General features: G+C 40.3%; 1 long non-coding RNA gene across 1 annotated transcript; it reads right to left on the reverse strand.

The window, feature by feature from the left end:
* Positions 1 to 6,333: 6,333 nt before the first annotated feature.
* On the reverse strand, positions 6,334 to 11,815 carry LOC147646193 (uncharacterized). Its single transcript, XR_015281939.1, has 3 exons — positions 11,544 to 11,815; positions 11,181 to 11,462; positions 6,334 to 9,141 (listed from the first exon to the last, which is right to left on the reverse strand). It is a non-coding gene; the product is annotated as an uncharacterized LOC147646193 (long non-coding RNA).
* Between the last annotated feature and the right edge of the window lie 2,868 nt (positions 11,816 to 14,683).

Below are 14,683 nucleotides of genomic sequence, written 5' to 3' on the forward strand. Positions count from 1 at the left end.
AATCCCCAAAAATGGCAGAAAACACCCACAATAGTTCCCGAATCTTCTCAAACCCCTACCAAATTCCAGAAATATCCCACAAAATCTCCACTAATTTCCACACAATCTAAGAAAAACCCTTCAAAATTCTTCAAGTCTCCTCAAAATCTCACAAAATCCCACAAAACTACCACAACATTCCAAAAAACCCACAAAATTCCCCAAATCTTCTCAAAACCCTACCAAATTATAGAAACATCCCTCATAATCTTTACAAATTTCCACTAAACCTAAGAAAAATCCCTCAAAATTCTTCAAGGCTCCTCAGAATCCCACAAAATTCAAGAAAATTACTACAACTTTCCAAAAAAATTCCAGAAAATTCCCTAAAACTTCTGAAAACCACACAAAATTCCAGAAACATCCCACAATATCTCCACTAATTTCCACACAATCCAAGAAAAATCCCACAAGATCCTTCAAGTCTCCTCAACATCCCACAAAATTCCAGACAATTCCACAACATTCCAAAGAAATCCCTCAAAATTCCAGAAACATCTCACAAAATTCCAGAAAAAAACCACGAAATTCCATTAATCTTTTCATAAGCCTACCAAATTCCAGAAATATCCCACAAAAATCTCCACAAGTTTCCACAAAACCTAAGAAAAATCCCTCAAAATTCTTCAAGTCTCCTCAGAATCCCACAAAATTCCAGACCATTCCTCAACATTCCAAAGAAATTCCACCAAATTCCAGAAACATCCCACAAAATTCCTGAAGAAAACCCACAAAATTCCCCAACTCTTCTCATAAGCTTTCCAAATTCCAGAAATATCCCACAAAATCTCCACAGATTTCCACTAAATATAAGAAAAATCCCTCAAAATTCTTCACGTCACCTCAATATCCCACAAATTTCCACAGAAACCACACAACATTCAAAAAAAATCGTAATAATTCTAGAAACAACACACAAAATCTCTCAGGTCTCCTCAAAATACCACAAAATTCCAGACAATTCCTCAACATTCCAAGAAAATCCCACCTAAATCCAGAAACACCTCACAAAATTCCTGAAAAAAACCCCACAAAATTCCCAAAATCTTCTCATAAGCCTACCAAATTCCAGAAACATCCCACAAAATCTCCACTAATTTCCACACAATCTAAGTAAAATCTCACACAATTTTTCAAGGCTCCTCAAAATCCCACAGAATTCAAGAAAATTACAACTTTCCAAAAAAATCCCACAAAATTCCCTAAAACTTCTGAAAACCCAACCAAATTCCAGAAGCATCCCACAAAATCTCCACAAATTTCCACACAATCCAAGAAAAATATACTCAAAATTCTTCAAGTCTCCTCAAAATCCCACAGAATTTCAGACAATTCCACAACATTCCAAAGAAATACCTCAAAATTCCAGAAACACCTCACAAAATTCCTGAAAAAAATCCATAAAATTCCCTAAATCTTCTCAAACCCCCACCAAATTCCAGAAACATCCCACAAAATCTCCACTAATTTCCACACAATCTAAGAAAAATCCACAAAATTCTCCAAGTCTCCTCAATATCCCACCAAATTCCAGAAACACCTCACAAAATTACAGAAAAAAAATCCACAAAATTACATAAATCTTCTCATAGGCCTACCACATTCCAGAAATATCCAAAAAAATCTCCAGAAATTTCCACACAATCTAAGAAAAATCCCACACAATTCTTCAAGTCTTCTCAAAATCCCATAAAATTCCAGAAAATTACCACAACTTTCCAAAAAAATCCCACAAAATTCCCCGAATCTTCTCAAAACCCTACCAAATTCCAAAAACATCCCTCATAATCTTTACAAATTTCCACTAAACCTAAGAAAAATCCCTCAAAATTCTTCAAGTCTCCTCAAAATCCCACAAAATTCCAGAAACACCTCACAAAATTCCTGAAAAAACCCCACAAAATTCCCAAAATCTTCTCATAAGCCCAACAAATTCCAGAAACATCCCACAAAATCTCCACTAATTTCCACACAATCTAAGAAAAATATACTCAAAATTCTTCAAGTCTCCTCAAAATCCCACAAAATTTCAGACAATTTCACAACATTCCAAAGAAATCCCTCAAAATTCCAGAAACACCTCACAAAATTCCTGAAAAAAACCCCACAAAATTCCAAAAATCTTCTCATAAGCCTACCAAATTCCAGAAATATCCCCACAAAATCTCCACAAATTTCCACACAATCTAAGAAGAATCCCTCACAATTCTTCAAGTCTCCTCAAAATCCCACAAAATACCAGAAAATTACCACAACTTTCCAAAAAAAAATCCCAGAAAATTCCCTAAAACATCTGAAAACCCCACAAAATTCCAGAAACATCCCAGAAAATCTCCACTAATTTCCACAAAATCTAAGAAAAAGGCCATCAAAATCCTTCAAGTCTCCTCAAAATCCTGCGAAGATCCACAAAACCCCAAAACAATTAAAAAAAAATCCTAAAAATTCTAGAAACATCCCACAAAATTCTAGAAAAAAAGCAAGAAATTCCTTAAATCTTCTCACAGGCTCACGAAATTCCAGATATACCCCACAAAATTCTCCACAAATTTCCACACAATCTAAGAAAAATGCTTAAAAACTTTTCATGAGTCTTTGAAATCTTTCAAAATTCAAAAAAAATCTTACAAAATTCAAGAAACTTCCACAAAAATCTCTTCAATATCCCACAAAATTTAAAAAAAATCCCACAACATTAAAGAAAAAAATACCACAAAATTCACTAAATCTTCTCAAAACTTTACCGAATTCCAGAAACAGCCCAGAAAATCTCCACAATTTCCACAAAATTCTACAAAAATCCCTCAAAATTTGAGAAAATTCCACAAAATGTAAGAGAAGTTCCACAACATTTGAAAAAAATACCACAAAATTACCTAAATTTTCTCCCTTCACCAAATTTCAGAAACATCTCACAAAATCTGCACAAATTTCCAGAAAATATTAGAAATATCCCTCAAAATTCATCGTTTCCTCAATATACCACAAAATTCCAGAAAAATCCTACAAAATTGCAGCAAAATCCCAAAAAATTCTTAAATCTACTCATAACCCTACCAAATTTTTGAAACATCCCACAAAATCTCCACAAATTTCCACACAATCTAAGAAAAATCCCACAAAATTGTTCAAGTCTCCTCAAAATCCCAGAAAATTCTACAAAAATTCCACAAAAATGCCACAAAACTATTCAAAATGTCACCAAATTCCAGAAACATAAAAAAAGATCTCTTCCAATTTCAACAACATTCCAAAATATTCCCTCAAAATTCCAGAAACATCCACACAGATCTCCTCCACTTTCCACAAAATTCCAGAAATATCCCTCAAAATTCTTCAAGTCTCCTCATTATCCCACAACATTCCAGAAAAATCCCACAAAATTCAAAAAAAATCCCCCAAAATTTCATATAAATCCCAGAAAATTGCAGAAAAAAAAAAAAGTCCTTAAATCTTCTCAAAACCGAATCAAATTTTTGAAACATCCCACAAAATCTCCACAAATTTCCACAAAATCTAAGAAAAAGCCCACAAAATTTTTCAAGTCTTCCCAAATTCCATCAAAATTTCACAAAAACCTCAATAATTCCAGAATCATCCCACAAAATCTCCTCATAATTCCAGAATAACTCCAAAAAAATCCCACAACATTAAAAAAAAAATCCCACAGAATTCCATCAATTTTCTCAAAATCCCACCGAATTCCAGAAACATCCCACAAAATCTCCACAAATTCCCACAAAATCTAAGAAAGATGCCTGAAAATTCCTCATGTCTCCTCAGTATGCCTCAAAATTCCATAAAACCCCCACGAAATTCCAGAAGCATCACACAAAATTTAAGGAACAATCCCACAAGATTCCAAAAAAATCCCCAAAAACTTCTTCAAGTCTCCTCAAAATCCCACAAAATTTGACAACATTCAAAAAAAATCCCACAAAATTCCAAAAAAATCCCACAAAAATATTTAAATTTTATCAAAATCCCACTAAAGCTCTGAAAAATCTCATGAAATTCCAGAAAAATCCCACAAAAATCCCTGAAACGTCTGAAAACCCTACCAAATTCCAGAAACATCCCAAAAAATCTGCTCCAATTTCCACAAAGCCTAAGAAAAATCCCTCAAAATTCCTCAAGTCTCCTCAAAATCCCACAAAATTCCACAAAAACCCCACAACATTCCATAAAAATTTCAATAATTCTATAAACCTCCCACAAAATCCTTCAAGTCTCCTTAAAATCCCACAAAATGGCAGAAAACACCCACAAAATTTCCTAAAACTTCGCAAAACCCTACATTTCCAGAAACATCCCAAAATATCTCAACAAATTTCTACAAAATTCCAGAAAAATCCCACAAAATTGCAGAAAAATAAAAAAACCCCCTCAATCTTATCAAAACCCTACGATTTTCCAGAAACAACCGAAAATGTCTCCATAAATTTCTACAAAATTCCAGAAAAATCCCATAAAATTGCAGAAAAATTAAAAAAACCCTCAATCTTATCAAAAATCTACCAATTTCCAGAAACATCCCACAGAATCTCCTCCTATTTACACAGAATTCCAGAAAAAAAAAAATCACAAAATTCTTGAAAAGCCCCACAAAATTCCAGAAAAATCCCACCAAATTCCAGAAAAATCCCACAAAATTCCCTAAATCTTCACAAAACCCTACCAAATTCCAGAAATATCCACAAAATCTCCAGTGTTCCACAAAATTCCAGAAAAATACCAAAAAACTCTTCAAGTCTTCTCAGAATCCCACAAAATTCTAGAAAAATTCTCAAAATTCCAGAAAATTTCCCACAAAATTCCCTAAATCTTCTCAATATCTCACAAAATTTTACAATATATCCCACAAAATTCCACAAATTTCTCACAAAATTCCAGTAAAATCTGATGAAATTGTTAGCGTTCAGGAGCACAGACAATCACAAATGATTATATGCAGGTGCTTTATTAAGAGATCTGGGTGTCAGGGGTACACATACCCAAATCTGACCCAACTTGGTTTTGAGTTGAACATGTTTTTCTACTCTATCCTTATTTGACTTACATATTAATTATTAAACTTACATCATTCTATTGTATACATTGATGTTACCCAAGCATGGATTTCTCATGATCCCCCTCAGACCCCTAACATTGTTCCTCATGTTCTTTAAACAATAATAATATCTAATCACATCTAACAATTGTATCATTTATTATATACTGCTAACACAGGTGCAGTTTCACCTGATCTTTAGCAAGGACAAGGCCTAACATTTCCCAGAGCCTACTTTTCCCAGGTTTGCCACACCTAACTTTATTTCTAAGTCCCTGAATTTTCTAAGATTTTAAGACCTTTTACTATCATTCCCCCCTTTGAAAGCATTTTTACTTCACTAGAAGTGCAAATGTTTTCACTTGATACAGTCCTTTGTTTCTGAGTTTATACTTGATGTTCTTCGAATCCTTGATTGATGTAAGCGTTGTCCGGGATGTTGTCACGAACTGGAGAACCAGAAGATGGTGGGTGAGGATCTCACATCAGTGCCTTTATTATTTTCTGGTTCCAGGACATTTTCTTCTGTATTTCTCCCTTGAAGATGCTGTCAACTAACCAAATTGCTAAGAATACAGTTAGTAAGATGATCACACTCTCAATGATAGATTTAATCCATGAACTCACATTCCACCTTAACCCTTTGAAGATTTTGCCTAACCAACTTGTAGACAAATCCTTTTGCTCTTCCTGTGCTTCGTGCTCTATTTGTTGCAATTGATTGATGTCATATTCTACATGTGCAGTCACATTTGGGGTGTGGACACAGCAATGATCAATCCATCCCTTTAAAAAACTCACACACTCCATGCTCTTTCAGGAGTAGTAAATTGTAATTGTACGTTTAGTTCTTTAAATCTTTCTCAGGTCACTCTTGCTAATTTATCTACCCGACCTGTAAGTTTGTACAACATTTCTTTATTCTGATAGTTTGCTATAGGACTAAGCAAAGACTCCAGGGCCCACCCAAATTTCACTCTACTAGAGGCTTCTTGCCAAGTGTCATCCTGATTCTGTTCCTATCCTAATCTTCCCTAGCTATGCCTGTGTCTAGTCACTGAGTTGTTTTTTAAGCAGATTTCACATTTTGACATTACTGATTTTGCCATTGTTAGCATCCGTACCGAGATTAATTTTTGTTTCATCAATTTCACCAATGCCTCTGCACCCCAATGACATTTGTTATGTTTAATTTGTAGAACTTTATTGGAGGACCGCCAGCGATTCACCGCTCTTCACAGAAGTAAACGTGAACACCGTTTATTTCTATCTTTAGCACACCTTTTATAGGGTTCTACAGGGCCCGAGGGCAGAGCAAGTTACTATTGGCTAACACACACAGGTTTACATTTTGTCTCCTGTACACAAGGATATTGTTTTGCTTTACTCTCTCTTCTGCAGGAGGGTTTCAAGGACTTTAGCCTTTAATATCACGAGTTATTTCAAAGACTGGTTTATGCAGACAGGCCTTTACTAATATATAAAATATAGCAACAATTCCCCCTTTCTCTTTTTGCACAAACCAGGCTTTGGATGTGACTCATTCTATAGTTTCATGAAGCCAAGATAACACACAACTTAGACTTTCATCCCCATTAACATTATAAGTAAAGTCCGTCCCCCCTCCAGCACAAGAGACCTCAACCATCCAGTGATGCCCCAGCTGGAGAACCAACCTCCAGTGGGGTCACTATCTTCTTTCAGGGCATGTAACCCATCCTGTAGCTGCTGCAGTTGCCCATGGATGGAAACTGAATGATCAGTAAGATTCAAGCAGCACATGCCTTCAAACTCCCCACAACCATGTTCTTGTGCTAAGAGCAAAAAGTCAATTGCAGCTCGATTTTATAATACTGCATGACGTACACTACTCACATCAGCTGAAAGTTCACTTAACATTATGGATACTAAATTCAATTTTTTATTAGTCTAACAAGCGAGCCTTTTTAGAGTTGCTAAGCTTTAATTCATTCAGGCTTCACTTTGACTGACTGATGTTTTTTATTTTATCAACTACATTCAGCAATTGGTGTAAGCTTGGATGGAAACAAAGTAAGTTTCCCAAAATAACAGGGTTTTCTATGTGGATTAGCAGGAATCTAATTCCATGCTCTATCTCCACAGATGGAACTAGGTAATCACTTTGGTAATTGTTCTGTGAGATTGCACCACTAATAAAGGCTTTACTCTCAGTGTGAGTAACGAGATCAGCTATAGGGTTGTCTGCAGCCCAGTGCTGCATTACTTTGTTGGAATGACTTTTTGTTGGGGGTTCAAACATTATCCAGCCACCTGAGGTATTGGTGGAACCTAACAAATCTAATTCTTCTGAGGGCTGCATGGTAACATTGAGAACTTTGATAATTTTTGCTTGCCAGCAGGCTTCAAGTTGTCTTAATGTGAAGCCAACAGTGCAATTGCACTCTTGCAACATTGCCAATTGATTCAGTCGAGTCTCATTTCTAACTAAACCTTTAAATGCTGGAGGATCCCATTCAGGGTCTCCTATGAGACAGGTGTGAAAAGGATCTCCAGGTGTGGCTAGGCTCAAACACATTGACCTTTGGCCAGTTCAGTGTGCCAGAGTGACCCATATGTTCTGTCACTTTTGGATGTTAGTTAGCAGACAGTTGGTCGGGACTATACACAACACAATTACCATAAGCAGTTTGTTCCATGTAAATGACACCATACTTGCAAACTCACAGCTAAACTTTAATGTTAAATGGACTTTCAAAGATGCTTACACTACCTCTTGAAGGGGGAAATGCTTATACTTTATACTAACATAACAATTACTACACAGGCTAAACTCTTAAACTATTATCTAACTACTTTTAACACACGTGCTCTGGTATATATGTAGTCTAAGTGTGGAAGCAATTTGCTGAAAGGGTAAACACACAACTACAATTTGCTTTATATACAGTTAGATGGAGTCTCTACACTTTTCTTAGATCTTCTACAGAATTTCCTTCACAAACAGACTATGATTTAACACGATTCAGTCTTGGAACGTTCACTGCTCCCGTCATGTCAGGTGGCAGCTGATCGGTGACTGAGGGCTTTGATGTTCAGGTTGTTCTTCACATCCTTCTAAATCTTAAAACAAAGGATAACTGAAAAATTGGTAGAGACACAACATCATAATAACAACATAAAATTTCTGTTGGCAACTGTCTGTGTAGTGTTTAGACACAACTGTGTCCTGACAGCTCCACTTCTGATCCATGTCTGGAGTACCAAGGCTGTGTGATGACATCTCTGTTCACTGGATCTCGTGTGTTCAGAGGCACACAGTCTGGTCAGATGGACAAGTGACCTTCTTGAACCTGTCAACAAAACACAGACACTTCTCCCCTTGAAGTTAATGAATTACACTAATCAAATGCTTTTAGGGCATCAATTTCCCCCATTTTTTTTTTAAAAAATAAAAACGAGATGTACTTCTGTTATACACATCAACATTAACACAAAACCATATACAATTAGTAAGAACCTATAGCAGTTAAAAAATGAATTAAATCATAAACATTATTAATAATATATGTAATATAAAACTAATATTAATTACTAAAACACTGCACCAGCATCCCATAGTTAGCAAACAAACAGAAACAAAAAATCATCAGTGAAGGATTGGATCACCACCTCCAGAAATGATTCTCCAAGCCCACTTCAAAATTGATCCAGCTGCCATATTAATAGGGTCAAATTGCTGAGTCAAAAAGTGACTCAAATACTGATTTGGTACAGAAAACATCTGGATCTGCTGGCAAACATTCTGTCCAGGTAAAGTTAAGGCTTGGCCAGGGCCTGGCTTTAAACTGGAAAGATGCCTCTTAACTCATTTCTAAAACAAGGTTCTCAATAGCAGCAGCTAGGAGATGCTCACAGCACAGCAAACTGTTAAAATGCATTTGTACAAATCAAATGATCAGAAGCCTCAAGTACCAGACCAATTAAACCATGCAGCAGTTGGTTTAATCTGAAGCCTCCCCCATGGCAGCTGATCCTCAGCAATGGTACATCTTCTTAAAATTCTGGAAACACTGAAAAATAAGAAAACTATGGCAAACAAAAACTGCAGAGATTGCAACAACCAATAGAACCCCTGATGAAGTCAAGGGTGTCACAGACTGCATTCCCTTCTATCCACAAGCAGGTTTCATCAGCGTTCTGTCACAGCTGTTTCAGTTGTGGCTATCTTCATCTCTCTAGGAAAATAACTATACTTTGCAGTTTAGACAAGTGTCTCCAATAAAACATAAATAATTTAAATTAAACAATATTTAAACCTAACAATAATTATTTATGACAAAAGGAAGTAACAAACTTAACCTTAAAGGAATATCTAAGTTATAAAACTTAACTTAAAAACATTCAAGCCTAAACATTATAAATCCTGACTTTTCTTAATTCTATTAACATTTAATCTATACTAAATAAAAACATAACTTGATATATACCTTTTAAACACAATATAACAATAACATGGATTCACTATAAAGATTATAAAAATGTAACAAATACATCACAATTCTATGTCATCTAGCTTTGAGAATAACTTACAATAACTGCAAATGGTACTAAAAATACTCATTCATAATAGGAATTTGCCTTGCTTAAATTGGTTAGGATTTTAAAGTGCAGTTTTTCTAGAGAAAAACCACAACAACACAGGATTTGGCAAATTGCCATTCAGCTTTTGTAGCACTTTTCAGAAACATTAAGTCTAATTCTTAAACTAAAATCTAAAATCCAAATTGGTATATATGCAGTTATATGTGTTTTATATAACAAAAGGACTCACATTGAAATTACCTTATTAAAATTGTGGAAAAAACAAGCAAATGGGTAATATATACTTAACTAATTAATTTTTTTAAATCATAAATATCTTTTGTAGATAACATCAATTGGAAGGTTTTCTTAGTAGCTGTAAATTATACCATATTTTAACCTTAGGTTTTAAGGCTAATTATTGCAAGGTAACTTCTGTTAATATTCACCTTAAACACCTTTTTTCTTGAAAATGGGCCTTTTTAAACTTTCAAAGAAACACAATAATTTCTCCAGGAAAACTCTAAAAAACTGCAACTGCATAAATTCATTATTACTTAAAACACAAAATTAACTCTAAAAGGGTTAATAAAAATATTTTAAAAACCCATGAATCATGACTTTTTAACAAACTGGGTACTATCCCAGTGCTTTTTCTTAGAGAGGGAGCCGGGGGGGTGGACTGCCCGCCCTGCTGCTGCTCTCTGCTGCTGTTATCTTTCTTCACATTCTCCACATGCTCTTGCAGAACAAAAACCCAAAAAACCTCACAAAGTTAACATTAACACATACAGTTACTTCTCTCAATCTCTCTTGTTCACTGATAGAGGAAAAAAGGGGCACAATTTTTACAAAAGCAAGCGATGTTACACGAAAATCTCTCAAGGCCAGGTGCTAACAATGGTGACCATTGCAGCTTATCAGCTTCTAATTACAGTGATGAATTTCGAACTAGGTACCATATAGTTTGTGACTTTTTGGCTATTTTGTCACTTTTTGAAGCTGTCTGAGCCACCTGTTTCTGCTCAGTTGTTTCTGTAATTGTTCAGTGTGGCCTTGGAACTTTTTCTGCACTGCTTCTGCCCCAGGGGTGCCCCCGCTCTCTGCGCACACCTCAGTGCTCCCCCATGTCCCCCTGGTTCGGGTGGAAACCAATCTAAATTTGGATTCTTTTCCTCCAGGGTAGCAAAGTTGGAACTTAAATAAGATTGTAGTGTTAAGAGTGACTCCAAAAGTGAAGCAAATAGTTCAGGATATATCACATCCTGCCGTAACTGAACAGATTCTGTTCGTTGTTTCAGCGTTGCTGTGGAATTTCTTTCTTATTATTTCCTTCTCTCTGACTCTCCCTCCCTCTTTCCATGGGCAGCATAGATAGGAGTGTTTGCCCAGCAGTGGGAGGCAAAGGCGTGAGCATACCCATAAGCAAGAAGTCCAGGAAGCTCCTTGCGCAAATCAAAACCCTTAAGCTGTGGCTTTTCTAAAAAGCAGGTAAATAAATCATGTGCTGCTTGCCTTTCCATCTTACCGTCAGCGCTGTTGCAGCCCTACAAGGTTTGGCAGCACGTTACGGCCAGGACTCTCCTCTGAGGTCGCCTGGGGCGCGGCACCGTTGCTTTTCGCCGTCCTTGCTGCGGAGGACCTGTCCCCTGTCGCCGACTCCCGTGGCCTTCGCTTTTTAATGTCCCAAAGGTCCCAAAGGTCCCAAGGGTCTCATTTGTTCGGGCGCCATTTGATGAGTTCGGCGGGAGACAAGCAGCACTCAATATGAATGATCAGCAAGTCTCCTTTATTGGCAACTCCAAACTCCCTATATAACATCAATAATTAGGCTCACACATAGTACAAAAGCAAGCTCATTATTGGATATTTCATTTAAGGACAACTCCACCTAGTTCCACCTTCTTGTGGTCATTCATCTGTGCTGAATCCACATTCTTCTGATCACAGTGTCCTGTTCTCAGTTCACAGTTATCACTAAGGTCTTTCTGACATTGCAACATCTCATACCAACTACACTCTACTGTTGTTTAATTCTTTCTCAGCTAATTGCTGCATGGGAACACGACCTTTGTTAGCTAGCCACCCTTCCACACTTTTGAGCTTCGGGAGCCTCCCGGGAAGCACCAGCCACGAAGATTCCAGTGGGCTTAGCTGCTACCTGCAGGGGTACTGGGTGTGACCCGTTGTGACTCAGCGGTGCTAAGAGACCCCTGTGACATCAGAGAGCCCCACCACGACTCAGGGTGTGTAAGCAGCGCAGAACCCTGAGGTGCCCAGTCCCGTGAGAGCCACTCTTGCAGAAGGAAGCAGCTCCCGAGATCCATTCGCGCTTCAGGATCTCAGAGATGGAGGAGAACAAGGCAAAACCCAAATGCTCCCAGCCACCCAGCCCCCTGCCCAGCTGGGGGCAAGACCAGGCCCTCAGCGGGCACTTGGTGGGGGCAGTGGGTGGCTCAGCCTGGCCACAGTCAGGCACTGAGGAGAAGGAGGGGCCCTTGGTCATCACGGAAGAGAAGAACCCTGACGTGGATGACGAGCCTTCCCAGTGGGGAGACCTTCGGGCCCAAGAGCCTCGCCTCTACGGAGCAGGGAGTCACCAAGAGTTGCACCAGGGGAAGGTGGCTGTGAGAGTGCCCTGGGGAGATGTGGCACAGCAACACCTCTACCAGTGGCAACAAAGGGTGACAGTCAAGGAGCTGCCCCAAGGGGAGAAGGAGGTGAGTGACCTAAAGCTGTCCCAGCAAGGGGAAGGAAGTGCAAACAGCCAGGAGAACCAGACACGTTCTCCTGCCCCCAGTGAGGAGATGCCATCAGCAGGGGTACAGAGCTCAGGCCCTGCCCCTCACAGCACCTGCTGCTCCCCCAGCCTGCCGGGAGCCCAGAGCCCCAGTGAGCACCAGGCTGTCGCTGAGGGGAGGTCACTCCTAGCAGAGGAAGGGAGTGAGGAGGGGACCCCAGCTGAGTATGATGAAGACTGGGAACAATACACCCAGAGTGAGTCCTCCCAGGAGTGCCAAGCAGAGCCAGAGCTGTCCCAGGAAGAGGTCAGCAGCTGCCAGGACTGGTACGACTCGGAAGAGTGCAGCGAACTGGGCCATGGAGACTTCCTGGACGGGGACTCCAGCAGCCTAGACGATTCCACCGAGGAAGACAACAGCAGCACACAGGACAGCTATGAATATGTGAGCATCCTCAGCTTTGGGATCACCCCCCTGCCACAGGAGGAGGACAGCTTGGACAAAGTCAGCGTCCTCGAGCTGTGTGAAGCAGAAAGCAGGGCCCAAAGCCTGGCAGCTCTTGCGGCAGACGGGCTGCCAGTGCCTGTCCCTCGGGAGGCCTGGCTTGAGGTCCAGGCACCGGAGTCACTCCGTGCCTCACTTTCCTCCCTGCACGGCCAAGCCTCCATGGCCCAGCAGGGGCCTGAGGCAGGGCCTCAGAGCCTGGGGCCTGCCCTGCACAGCCTCGAGGTCCCCGAGGCCCTCAGGCAGCAGCCGTCTCCCTCCAGCAAACGGCCCGGCTTCCTCAGGCGGGCACGGCGGGCGCTGCGGGCGCTGTTCCGCTGGCCCTGCTGGGCACCACAGCCACAGGAGTAGCGCCGGTGCCAGGCTTACAGATGGCAGCTGGCCCAGGGCCCCAGGGAGCCACACCTTGCCCTGGACATGGCCCTGCAGCCTCAGCTGCCATGGCTACTGTGGACTGTGCCAGGGGCATCTCCCCAACACCCAGAGTCACCGCTGTGGCCAACCCCAAACAGCAGCCATGGGGCACATTGGTGCCAGGGCGCTCAGCAGTGAATCCCAGAGTCATCAAGGTGGGAAGAGACCCCGACAGTCACCCAGCGCCACTGGCCTCCTGGCAGCACTGCCATCACCGCAAAACCACATCCCCAAGGGCCACAGCTCTTCGACACTCCAGAGACAGCCACTCCACCACCTCCCCGGGCAACTTCTTCTAATGCCTCACGCCTCTGTCAGAGAAAAACTGCTTCTGATATTGAGTCTGAACTTCCCCTCGTGGCATCACGGGACATTTCCTCTCATGAAAGGATCCCACGCCAGTCCTTTGGGATTATATCCATGAAGAATGGGCACAGACCAGAGGTGCTGCTCCACTGACGTGACTGCAGAACTTTGGCTCGTACCATTCTTCCAAAAAAATCAACGTTGAGTTTAGGAAATAGTAGTAGTTAGGAATAAGAATAGGAATAGGAATAAGAAGATGAATAGGAATAAGAAGATGAAGATAGTCATTAATATAAGAAGAATAGGAATTACAGTAAGCATAACAAGTGAATAAGATTAATTAGAATAAGAAGAATAGGATGAAGAAGAAATAGTAGTAGTAAATAGGAATAAAAATTAGGAATAAGAAGAATAAGAGTAAGACGAAGAAGAAAAAATAGTAGTAGCAATTAAGAAGGGAAAGAAGAAGAAGAAGAAGAAGGGAAAGAAGAAGACGATTTAGATGAAGAAATAGTAAATAGGAAGAAGAAGAAGAAGAAGATCATCAAATTAAAATACACATCTGGGATCCCAGAATGCAGGGAAGGACTTTAAAAAGCACCTACTTCCACCTGATCGTCTTCTGAGCACTCTCTGCCTCTGAGACCTCCTCCCTATTTCTATGTCCCTGGCACCCATTTCTTTCTCAATAAAACCCACGTTCAATAAAATCTGCTTGTTGTCCTCCTATGGTCTCATTTGCACCTTCACTGGGGCAGAAGCACCTCTCCTGCATGGCATCCTAACCCTGGGTGGAACCATGGGCAGGGTCCCTTCCAGTCATGAACACTCCAGGATTCTGTCAGGACTCCCTTCCCTTCTTCCCTCCGCTGCCAGCTGGAGAATGTGCAGCAAAGCAACCTTTGCTGTCTGCTCTGGGAGCCCACCCAGCTGCTGGACCCTGCCCAGCTCCCTTGGGAGGCACAGCAGGAGCAGCACCCTGGCAGCCTCGGGAATTGCCCTCTGGGGTCCATGGCACACACTGCAATGGGCTGGCATTCCAGCTTCCAGCAAGGAAAAGATGTTC

Source organism: Cyanistes caeruleus, unplaced genomic scaffold (assembly GCF_971803275.1).
Source record: "Cyanistes caeruleus unplaced genomic scaffold, bCyaCae1.hap1.1 HAP1_SCAFFOLD_116, whole genome shotgun sequence".
Taxonomy (NCBI): domain Eukaryota; kingdom Metazoa; phylum Chordata; class Aves; order Passeriformes; family Paridae; genus Cyanistes; species Cyanistes caeruleus.